Source organism: Euprymna scolopes, chromosome 11 (assembly GCF_053919585.1).
Source record: "Euprymna scolopes isolate OS-2025 chromosome 11, ASM5391958v1, whole genome shotgun sequence".
Taxonomy (NCBI): Eukaryota; Metazoa; Mollusca; class Cephalopoda; order Sepiida; family Sepiolidae; genus Euprymna; species Euprymna scolopes.
The window spans coordinates 27,743,890-27,754,956 of record NC_136492.1 but is presented as its reverse complement, the minus strand read 5'-3'; the positions used below and the strand labels follow the sequence as shown (position 1 = coordinate 27,754,956).

The 11,067-nt window shown below is 33.8% G+C and overlaps 2 non-coding genes across 2 annotated transcripts; both read left to right on the top strand.

Moving 5' to 3' along the window:
- Positions 1 to 1,596: 1,596 nt before the first annotated feature.
- Positions 1,597 to 1,669, top strand: Trnar-ucg (transfer RNA arginine (anticodon UCG)). Its single transcript has one exon. It is a non-coding gene; the product is annotated as a tRNA-Arg (tRNA).
- An 8,290-nt stretch (positions 1,670 to 9,959) lies between these two features.
- Trnar-ucg (transfer RNA arginine (anticodon UCG)) lies at positions 9,960 to 10,032 on the top strand. Its single transcript has one exon. It is a non-coding gene; the product is annotated as a tRNA-Arg (tRNA).
- The last annotated feature ends 1,035 nt before the right edge of the window (positions 10,033 to 11,067 follow it).

Here is an 11,067-nt window from a genome sequence, read left to right as displayed (position 1 = left end):
ATATATTTAATGCCATTTTTTATCTGCTTAGTTATACATATTTCCACTGTTAGAATTGAGTTAACGATCCGATAATTTCGTCGGATTAACAGATTTGACAGTTTATTAATAAGTATTACTTATTCAGAAACGTTCAAATCTGTAAAATCTGACGAAATTATCAGATCATTAACTCGATTCTGATAGTGGAAACATGCATAACTAAGCAGATAAAAACGGCAATAAAAATATATATTATTTTGCTCTACAATAGCATTGAGCACTTTTTCGGGTTTTCAATACCATTTGATTATTAAATATATATATTGGAATTAATCGTGACACCCAGCATTGATGATTCATGAAAGGATGAAACAGTGAAACACTAGTACCCGTAGGTTTTAATAAGCATAATAGTATATATATATATATATATATATATATATATATATATATATATATATATATATATATACATATATATATATATATACATATATATATATATACATATATATATACATATATATATACATATATATATACATATATATATACATATATATATATACATATATATATATACATATATATATATATGCATATATATACATACATATATATATATATACATATATATATATACATATATATATACATATATATATATATATATGTATATATATATATATATATATATATATATATATATATATATATATATATATATATATATATATATATTCAGCTATATAGCATATCGCCTTTCCGAAAACAAAATATATTGTCACGCAAGCTTCACGTTTAACTATTATAATTTTTTTAATGTTTTGTATGTTCGCCCGTCACATACATCAGAAACAGCAATTTAATTTCCAAACACATAGACAGTGTGGGCTTATCTTATTTTGGAGGAGTCCAAATTTTGTGCGTCGGTTGATATGTCACGGTTCAAACTGAAGCGTTTGTTCAGAATTAAAAAAAAAAAGAGAGAAAAAAGCGTGTGCCCATCATATATAAAAAATCAAAAATAAACAAAAATCTCTTTGATGTGCGTACTCATTAAAGAACGAAAATATCGTATTCCAAAAATTACGTACTTTGATCAAGTAGTTTTATATTAAAATAAGAAAATCAAAGTTTATGGCTAACCCAGGAACGACTGTTTCGCGATATCATATTTTGAAAACATTCTAAAAAAAATGGGGATAGTTCAAAATAATTCAAACTTGCGAGATTTATGTTTGTAATGCCTATGATTTTCCATTAATCACTTAATATTATTTTATTTAAAAATTAAACTACTTAATCAATTTATATGATTTTTCGATTACAATATTTTTCCATTCGCGGGTATATACATTAAATAGTTTTTCTTTATTTCTGTTTCTTCAATATGGGGAGTTTTGGACAAACACTCCCATTTAAATAGCCATTTCCGTTTATCCGCCTGCCGAGCAAAAGAGAGAGGCTTTTAAGGAGATACTTTACCGCATCTAAAGATATGGCATTCATTCACCTTTTCAATAGTTTACAAGGCTGAATTATATGGCTATTTCTCTTTCTTTCACGTGGATCCAATTGTTATTAAGATTGTACGGTAGGCGTCAAATGTGTGGCCGCGTGGCCTAATGGATAAGGCGTCTGACTTCGAATCAGAAGATTGCGAGTTCGAGTCTCGTCGTGGTCGTATAGTTTTGTTTGTTTTATTCTTCAATATTAAGTATCAAGTAACTAAAACCGGTGATGCAACGTGTCATGATAACCGGTGTGCCTGGTATTAAGAATAAAGTGTTTGATTTCGAATCAGGAGATTGCAAGTTCCAGTGTTTTGCCTGTTTTTTGCATTTTAATATTTGTAAGACATATTTTTAATAGATGAAATTAAAATTTAGTTTTATAGATTTAATTAACTGATGATGATACCCTGTAGAAAATTATAACCTCTGGCCTTGATGGAGGGGAGACTAAAACTTGCTGCTATGGTTTCAAATGATTTCAAATAACAGCGAGAGGAGACTTGATTCCAAATATTTCTCATGTGTTATATCTCCCTTTCTTTTTGGAAATAGGGTACAATTATGAATATCTGCAGTATCAAATAATCCTTATACACTGTGAAATTTACTTTCTGTATTAAAACCAAAGAGGAAAGATATAACATGAGAAATATCTGTAATATATATATATATATATATATATATATATATATATATATATATATATAGTTTTATATATATATATATATATATATATATATATATATATATATATATATATATATATATATATACTTCAGAATAGTTTTTATTTAACGATCAGTTGTTATGGAAACGTGAGATTGTAAAGTTTACAAAATATTACTGGCAGTAATATTCTATAAGTTATCCCATCTAAACAAGAATTGCTCGATATGCAAGATAGAGCAAATAAATTAAATTGTAATTCAATGAATTTCAAAAAACTCTCATTGAAATGAAATGAAGTGGTTGAGTTTCATATCAAAGAATTTTTATTATTCTAAGCAAGACACGAATGCTTTAGAAAATTAATCTCCTTAACCTACAGGGTTTCGATGTCTACCATCTCATCAGAGGAGAGTAAATATTAGCAAATACTTATAAAGGTATGCACCCTATTTACTAAAGTCAGTGAGACATGGAAAGTCAAAGACTAATAAAAATTCTTTGATATAAAACTCAACCACTTCATTTCATTTCAATGAGAGTTTTTTTGAAATTCATTGAATTACAATTTAAATATATATATATATATATATATATATATATATATATATATATATATATATATATATATATATATATATAAAGATATAACATGAGACATATTTGGAATCAAGTTCATTCTTACTATTATTTTCGATAATTTGAAATCTTAGCAACTTTTAGTCTCCCGTCCATCAAGGCCAGAAATTTTGGGGAAATATCAGATATTTTGTAATTCATATGCAAGACCTTTGTATACATAGTGTGTGGCAGGCTGGCTTTAATTTTGGTTATGTGATTGTCTCCCCTACATTATACATTTGTCGGTTTTGCTATTTCGGTTATCTCCCCTACATAGCTTTAGTTTTGCTGCTTTGGGATGAAGTTTGCTTAGTTTTTTTTTTTTTTTTTTTTTCTTGCTTGTCGCTCCTGTGGCTTTGCCAGGCGCCACTTATATATTTCAAAGGGTTGAACAAAAACATATATATATATATATATATATATATATATATATATATATATATATATAGAGAGAGAGAGAGAGAGAGAGAGAGAGAGAGAGAGAGAGAGAGAAAGAGGTGTAGCGGAAGAGAGAAAAAAAGAATCTCCTCGAAGTAAATAAGCCGACGAACATCATAATTCCACCCTTTAACTGCAGAGATTTTTATATACAGGAAAGCCACTTACGCTCTTTTTCACTCGAATTGCTAGCTAACTAGCTAGCTAGACTGATTGATATATTCATATTTAATGTTTAGTAAGTAATACATGGACTTGACATATGTTCATAAAATCTAAAGTTAAAAGTAATGTTATGGTTCTATCACCGACAACCATCTGTAGGTTTCTTGCCCAAATCAGAATTATAGTATTTACGCCTTCACTTTTTCAGCCCTGTCGGTGGGGCATTAGAATACACCGACTGCCCCCCCCCCTGCAGAGGGTAAAAGTCCCTCAATGGGGGTCCTGGGTATGACCTTAAACTATATCCAGTGGTGAGGCCCCAGCTTGCGGGCTTTGGGGATTGTGGAGCCACCCTTTTAATACCATTGCTCCCAGGTCCACTCTGACCCGGAGTGGTAGTACCTGTTAGGGTCCCAACTATGGGTTGAATAGAAACCGACGTGCAAACAACAAATATATTCTATTAAAAAAAATTTTCTTTAAAATCTTTGGATTCGGCATTAAACAACCCGAAAAGGGTTGATATGCCGTAAAACAAAAACAACGAACCAACCAACCAAAATCCTTCACTTTTTCTATAGTAAATAAAAGTTTAATATGATAGAGAAAAACTCCATTATTTCATTTTAGTATTATTTGATCGATTCAGAATGCCATTCCTATTTTGGATGTTATTCTCACAACGTTTCGGCCGATGTGACCGCCAGCCATCTTTAGGTGTGTCATGTCAAACTTGGGAATCTCTTACGTAAGGGGTTTTTAATTTAATCCATAGAAGGTAGATTGTCCTCGTTCCGTCAGCCATGACTGAGTGGAAATCTTAAGTACTTTGTAATTGTATTCTCAGTATCACCCGTATTGGGGATCGAACTTTCCAGAATTTAGAACTGACTATCACTTAGAACTTATATCCGTTGTGCCACTGGTTCTTTCAGAAATCTATCAAGACATGGGTTAAATATTGTAAACATATACTAGAGAGTTGCATGTTTATAATGCATACGAGTAATAGCTTTGTAGCGAGTGAGAGATGATTAGCCAAGAGAAACCACAAAAGAAATTGAAAATATGTATTGTATAGGGTTCGACCACCTAGAATTCTAGTTTGGCGCTTCCAAAAAACGAGTTTTTTTTTTATATATACATGAGGTTTTCTGTTGCGGATATTAATAAGATGGAGACAATTAATCAGAACCGAGAACTTTTTGAGGTATCGAAATCCGTAAATATTTAGTTATTTTCCGATAAAAAAAAACACTTCATTTGATTTAATTAATTTATTTTTATTTAAAATATTATTTTATTGTTTGTTCATTTAGTTTTAATAATTAGTGACTAATGATAAAATAATGAATTTTTAAAGATTTAAAACTACCAGTAAAACTTGAATCTATAGATCAACTCTCGGGTGCGTGTGTGTGTGTGTGTTTTTTTTTCCGAAATATAGATACATATGGGGTTTTACGGTAATCCAAAAACTTTAAAAACAATCAAATTTTTTACATCGCCCGGAAACCACTCGGGGTTAAGGGTTATTGCGTGTACAGTAATCAATAGGATTAAGAGGCGATAGCTAGACGGGTGTTTATCGTGAAAGATTGGCGAGGGGGACCAGAGATTGGAGCTCAGGCGAGCACTTGCCATGGAAGTAACGATAAAACAAAGAAAGGCTCGCAACATCTCTTCTGTGGAAGAGAGGTTGCAGGGAAGAGAAAAGAGCATCCCCCACTAAGCTACGAAGTCTAGTTTGTACTCTGTCAAGGCAGGATATGCAGTTTTTAGCAGCTCCTGCCCAGATGTGGCAGCAGTTTGTGCTCCTAATGATATCTAAATGTACCATCGCAGATGGGCAGAGAGTAGATAGTTTACCATATGGGCGTCTCATAAGCCAGATGATATTTAAATGCATATTAGAAAGGGGGAGATGGAGCTCGGGCTCTTAGTTAATGGGATGTATTTACTTGGACTCTCGTTTTGATTTGGATCGACTAAAGATGTTTATTTGAATCTGCGACTTACAGACAAAGCCCCTTATGTGAATACTTTGACAAATATAAAAGATGCGGATTTAAAGTTAAAACTGGAGCACGAATCTGAATTATATCTCAATTTCTATTCCCTTGCATATAGATCGAATTATTATCTACACCATGTTTGACCTTGTTTGACATGAGTCTGCCTCCGAATCAGAAGATTGCGTGTTCGAGTCTTGTCGGGGTCGAATTATTTTGTTTTGTCTTAGTCATTAATTTTCCATCTCAAGCATGTATTAGTGCAACACACGGGACACGTTGTATGCAGAGTACGTCGCAAGCAACAGAAGGTAACTAATAACTCAACTCCTTTCTTCTCTGACGCCTTTCCTCTCGAACGTCAACTACGTCTCTCACGTGATCGTCTTGTCTAACGTGCTCTCTCTTCTTTATAGTCTTTTTCCTTATAGTGACGCGCTCTATTACATTAGTACCAAAAGCTGTGTGTGATTATTAATATCTAAAATTTGAGTAACAGCTAAATGGAAAATGTGGAGCCTTGCTTAAGGCGTCTGACTTAAAACCAGAAAATGTCACGATCTAGTCTTGTGATCGAGTTACTTCTGTGCTACTGCTGTCTGTGAATTGTGGTACATAATAAGTCGAAAAATGTATTAATGCTAAATCAAATTGAGATGGATTCCCCATGGGGAAATATTTTTTCTCTTCCTGCTGAACAGTGCGCAAATGAGACCACTGAATGGTTCAAAACAACAATTGAAGCACATGTTCCCATGCGGAAATTTTATAGTAAGCCCAACTCTCCCAATGGTTTACCTCTACTTGCGCAACTGCCATTGCTCAAAGGCAGCATGCATACCGCAGATTTAACCGACATAAGTCCAGTTCAAACAGACAGAAGTATATAGAAGCTAGAAGTAACTTTAAGAACGAAATAGCGACAGCTAAGAGAGAATTTACTGAAACCACTAAAAACATATCGAAGCACAAAAATTAGGAACTCGTGACTTCTGGAAAATCTACAACAGTGTAGTAAATAATGGGCAATCAACAATTCCCCCACTAACCAACAATCACAAGGTCGTTTGCTCAGCAACCGACAAGGCTAATATGCTTGCCAGCCGGTTTGCCTCCAACTCCACACTGAACCCTTCCAACCACCCCTGCCTGACTTTCCTTTGCGGACAGACGCCACGCTAGACGATCTAAAAATCACCCCTGCTCAGGTACATGCTATTATAAAAACCTTGACACCTCAAAAGCATGTGGACCTGATCTCATCCCAGCTGTGCTATTAAAAAAGTGCTCAGCCGAAGTAGCTCCAGTTCTCTCCAAACTCTACAACAAATGCCTTAATAAATCATGCTTTCCGGGCTGTTGGAAAACTGCTTCTGTGGTACCAGTATTCAAGCATTCTGGTGAAAGAACGGACCCATCAAATTATCACCCCATTAGCCTCTTCCCACTGATAGTAGCTACCTACACCAAAGTGACAATGTGCCTTGTTTGGGGTGAAAATGTAATAAAAAATAAAATAAAATAAAAATTAAATTAATTTTTTGTCTTTATAGGTGTAACTAGCCTGGGTGCCCGGCGTTGTCCGGGTGTTTGGAGGTGTGTGGCGATTAATAAAAAAGTGGTAGTTGGCAGACATGCTCGAACCTGTACCGAGAAGGAAGAAAATAATGTGAAAAATGTGACGTCTTTGCTATTGTGCCCATCTACAACCTGGAAGTAATGTAGGCCAGACAATCGAAAAGAGGGGATGACTTTCGAAAAAATCGACCCCTCCCTGTAGAAAAATGTCCAGTTGAGGGTGAAGAAATTGATATTTTTAGCCAATTTCTCGATATTTGTCGTCCGAAGGGCCGAGCTTCAAAATGATACCGATCTCGTGAAAATCCGCCGTCTCTGTCGAAGGTTTAAGGAAAACATACATACATACATGATGATGATTGCAACGTCTTGTCAGACGAGTGCCACTCCCTCAGACATTTAAAATCCATGAGGGATTAAAATGCTTGAGGGAGTATCTATACAAATATGATGTTACAGAGTCTTAGCTTTGTACGACAGCTAAGTCTCTCTCTCTCGGTTCAAAATGTTGAGATCCAGCAACAAGAAAGAGCAAGATAGCCAGCAACAAATTAAACTGCAGACCAGCTTAATGCGGGTAATGGTCTTCCGCTTTATGTTTTTTTAAATCAGAGATTTTCTTCTCCTAGAAAGGTTGCCTTCACCACGGCTTACGGGAGCCCTCTCCACCCCAATACACACACACACACACACACACACACACACACACACACACACACACACACACACACACACACAAATATACACGGTGCTAGTTGGCTGTTGACCCAGAAAAAGAGTTCATTCGCCCTTTGGAAGGTCTTGTTTTTAATCCTTCAGGGAGACTAGCCGCCCTCCTCACCAAACAAGTCTGGTGGGGGAACCAGTTTAGTCGCCGGTGACCCGACCATGAGGCAGGTAGTACTGGGTTACATGGTACCAGTAGCACATGACATGACCTGACATACACATACATACATACATACATGCATACATACATCCATACATGGCCGGGTATTTGGAAGTATGTGTTGAGCAAAAATATATGTGGTCGTAGGCAGGCTCAAACCCATGACGTGACAGCAGAAAAGAAAGTGGGTGTGAGGATGTTGGCTAATAAAGAAAAAATGTGAGCGCAAAAAAGTGTTAGTAGACAGGCAGGCTCGAACCCGTACCGCGAAGGAGGACAAAAAGTGAGAGAAAAAAATGTGACGCATTAGTTGCTGCGCCCGTCGCAAAAACGGAAGTGACGAATGTTTAAATTAAGGCTAGACAATCGAAAAGAGGCGATAACTTTGAAAATATCGCCGAAAAAAAAACTGGCTCCTGCTTGTAGAAAATTGCACAGTTGAGGGAAAAAGAATTAATGCTTTTAGCCAATAATTCGATATTTATGGTCCGAAGAGTTGACCTTCAAAATGATACCGATCTTGTGAAAATCCGTCGCCTCTGTCGAAAGTTTTTGCGATACATGCATGCATACATACATACATACATACATACATACATACATACATACATACATACATACATACATACATGCATACATACATTTAAACAGATAGGTGAGATTTATATTGTAGACTAGCCTGGGTGCCAGGGGTTGCCCGAGTGTTTGTAAATGTCTGTTGAGCAAGAAAAATAAAAATGTTCTAGTAGGCAGGCAAGCTCGAAGCCGTGACGCGAAGGAGGAAAAGAAAGTGGAGATGTGCGTGAGGGTGTTGATCAAGCAAAATAAATAAATACATAACAGTAAAAGTTTTTGCGAGACATACAAACATACATTCATACAGACAGGTTAGATTTATAGATAAACTGATTAAAATTTCATATCAAAATATAAAAAGTATCGCAATGGATATATATATATATATATATATATATATATATAAAATTTATTTATACAAACATTGATGTATAAATATAAATAATTATAAATAAATTTAATATACCTGCTCTGTTTACTCATTGAGCACTTTTTGGTAGACACATGTTGTTTCATTGGATGTACTTCTAGGAAACTAAACTCTACTAACATAATATATACACGCATATACATACTATTTATATATATTTTATATATATATATATATATTCACACACACATAGGAAACTAAACTCTACTAACATAATATATACACGCATATACATACTATTTATATATATTTTATATATATATATATATATTCACACACACACACACACACACACACACACATATATATATATACACACACACACACACACACACACACACATATATATATATATATATATATATATATATATATATATATATATATATATATATATATATATATAAGAGGGACGAAGAGGGGGAATAGACGACTTGTAAAGAATGTCCAAAAAGCCACTGAATGATGTGAACGTAAATAGATAATATATTTTTGATGATATCTTTCTGTAAATTTAACCCTAACCCAACTAAGACATTAAATTCAATTCAAAATTCAAACAATCTTTATCTATGAAAAAAATGTTTTTAAATTTTGCCGAATTTCAGCTTCGCATATTCGTGCTCTTTCCAAAACATTATTCATGACAGATTGTAGAATCTCTGGATTGCGATTTAACTTCCTTATTTTGTTCCTGATGTTTTCCCTCAATTCTTGCAGGGTTTGGGTTTGTTAACATAGACGGCGCACAATGTTTCACATTGTGTTGTGACTTGGGCTATCTCTTACATGAAAATGCCGTCGATAAGTTCTTTAATTCAAAACAATTGATCTCTGCCTTGGTAAAACAATTTCACAAGTTGTTTACGTTGTTCAATGCTATACTTATCCATAATTAATTTCCAAAATAACATCTCTAAAATATCTGAAATAGAAATCCAAAAATAATCATTAATGATAAAATGAAAAAGATTTAAAACCTTTCAGTGACTTTTTGGACACCTTGTATTATGTATAAAGTAAATCGTTATTCTCCTTATAAATGTATAGAATAAATATGATTCTTCTGTCCAAACAGAAAGCGCGGCCGCGTGGCCTAATGGATAAGGCGTCTGACTTCGAATCAGAAGATTGCGAGTTCGAGTCTCGTCGTGGTCGAATACGTTTTGCTATATTATATCTTACTCCTTCTGTTTAGGATCTAAGGATCTGTTTATAAATAAATTTCACTTCAAACTATTTGGTATATTTTAAGTGGCATTACTTGTAAAGTATTTATGGGATTTTAATAAACATCGATGTGAAATAAAAAAAAATGGTGGAAGAATTAAGGAGAAAGTGTTTGGACCGATGGGTCATAATGCGTCTAATTAAAAAGTAGTGTGACTTCATAGCTCCCTACACTTTTGATGGCCTTGTGTCTAATTTGTAAATGGAATTTATTTTTTATTTGCGAATAAATAATTCGGTACTTGTGCAGTTGTGCACTTCTCCACTGTGCTGAAACAATAACGTTATTATTTTGATAGCTATTCTTAACAGGGGGATGGTGTTTTGTAACTATTCTGTGCTTCCACCTAACAATTTAATAATAAAAAAGGGGGTTTGTATTACTCTACACCTAGATTCGAAAAAGTTGTCAAAAAACAAATATATAACAAATAAATGTTATCAAAGGCAAGATAAGTTACTTTTCTACCTAACTGGATATGTTTTTAGTGTTTATATTTAATGTAACATGTTTATTCAGCTCGAAAAGCATACAGTGTTTGCCGATGTATTGGAAAATTTTGAAATGGCGGCCGACTTTCTCTTTGAGGCGGTAAGTTTGGGAAAATGAGTTATAAATAAAAAAAAACAGACAAAATACTGTTAGAAACTCGCTCAATATATGTTACCGTGACATAGGCTGACATATATTCGGCGGGTTTTTAACAGTATTTTGACTGTTTTTTTATTTATAACTTCTTTTCCCAAACTTACCGTCTCTGAGAGAGAGTCAGCCGCCATTTAAAATTTTCCAATACATCGGTAAACACTGTATGTTTTTTTTTTAAGCTGAATAAACATGTTACATTAAATATAAACACTAAAAACATATCCAGTTAGGTAGAAAAGTAACTTATCTTGCCTTTGATAACATTTATTTGTTATATATTTGTTTTGTGACAAATTTTTCGAATCTATGTGTAC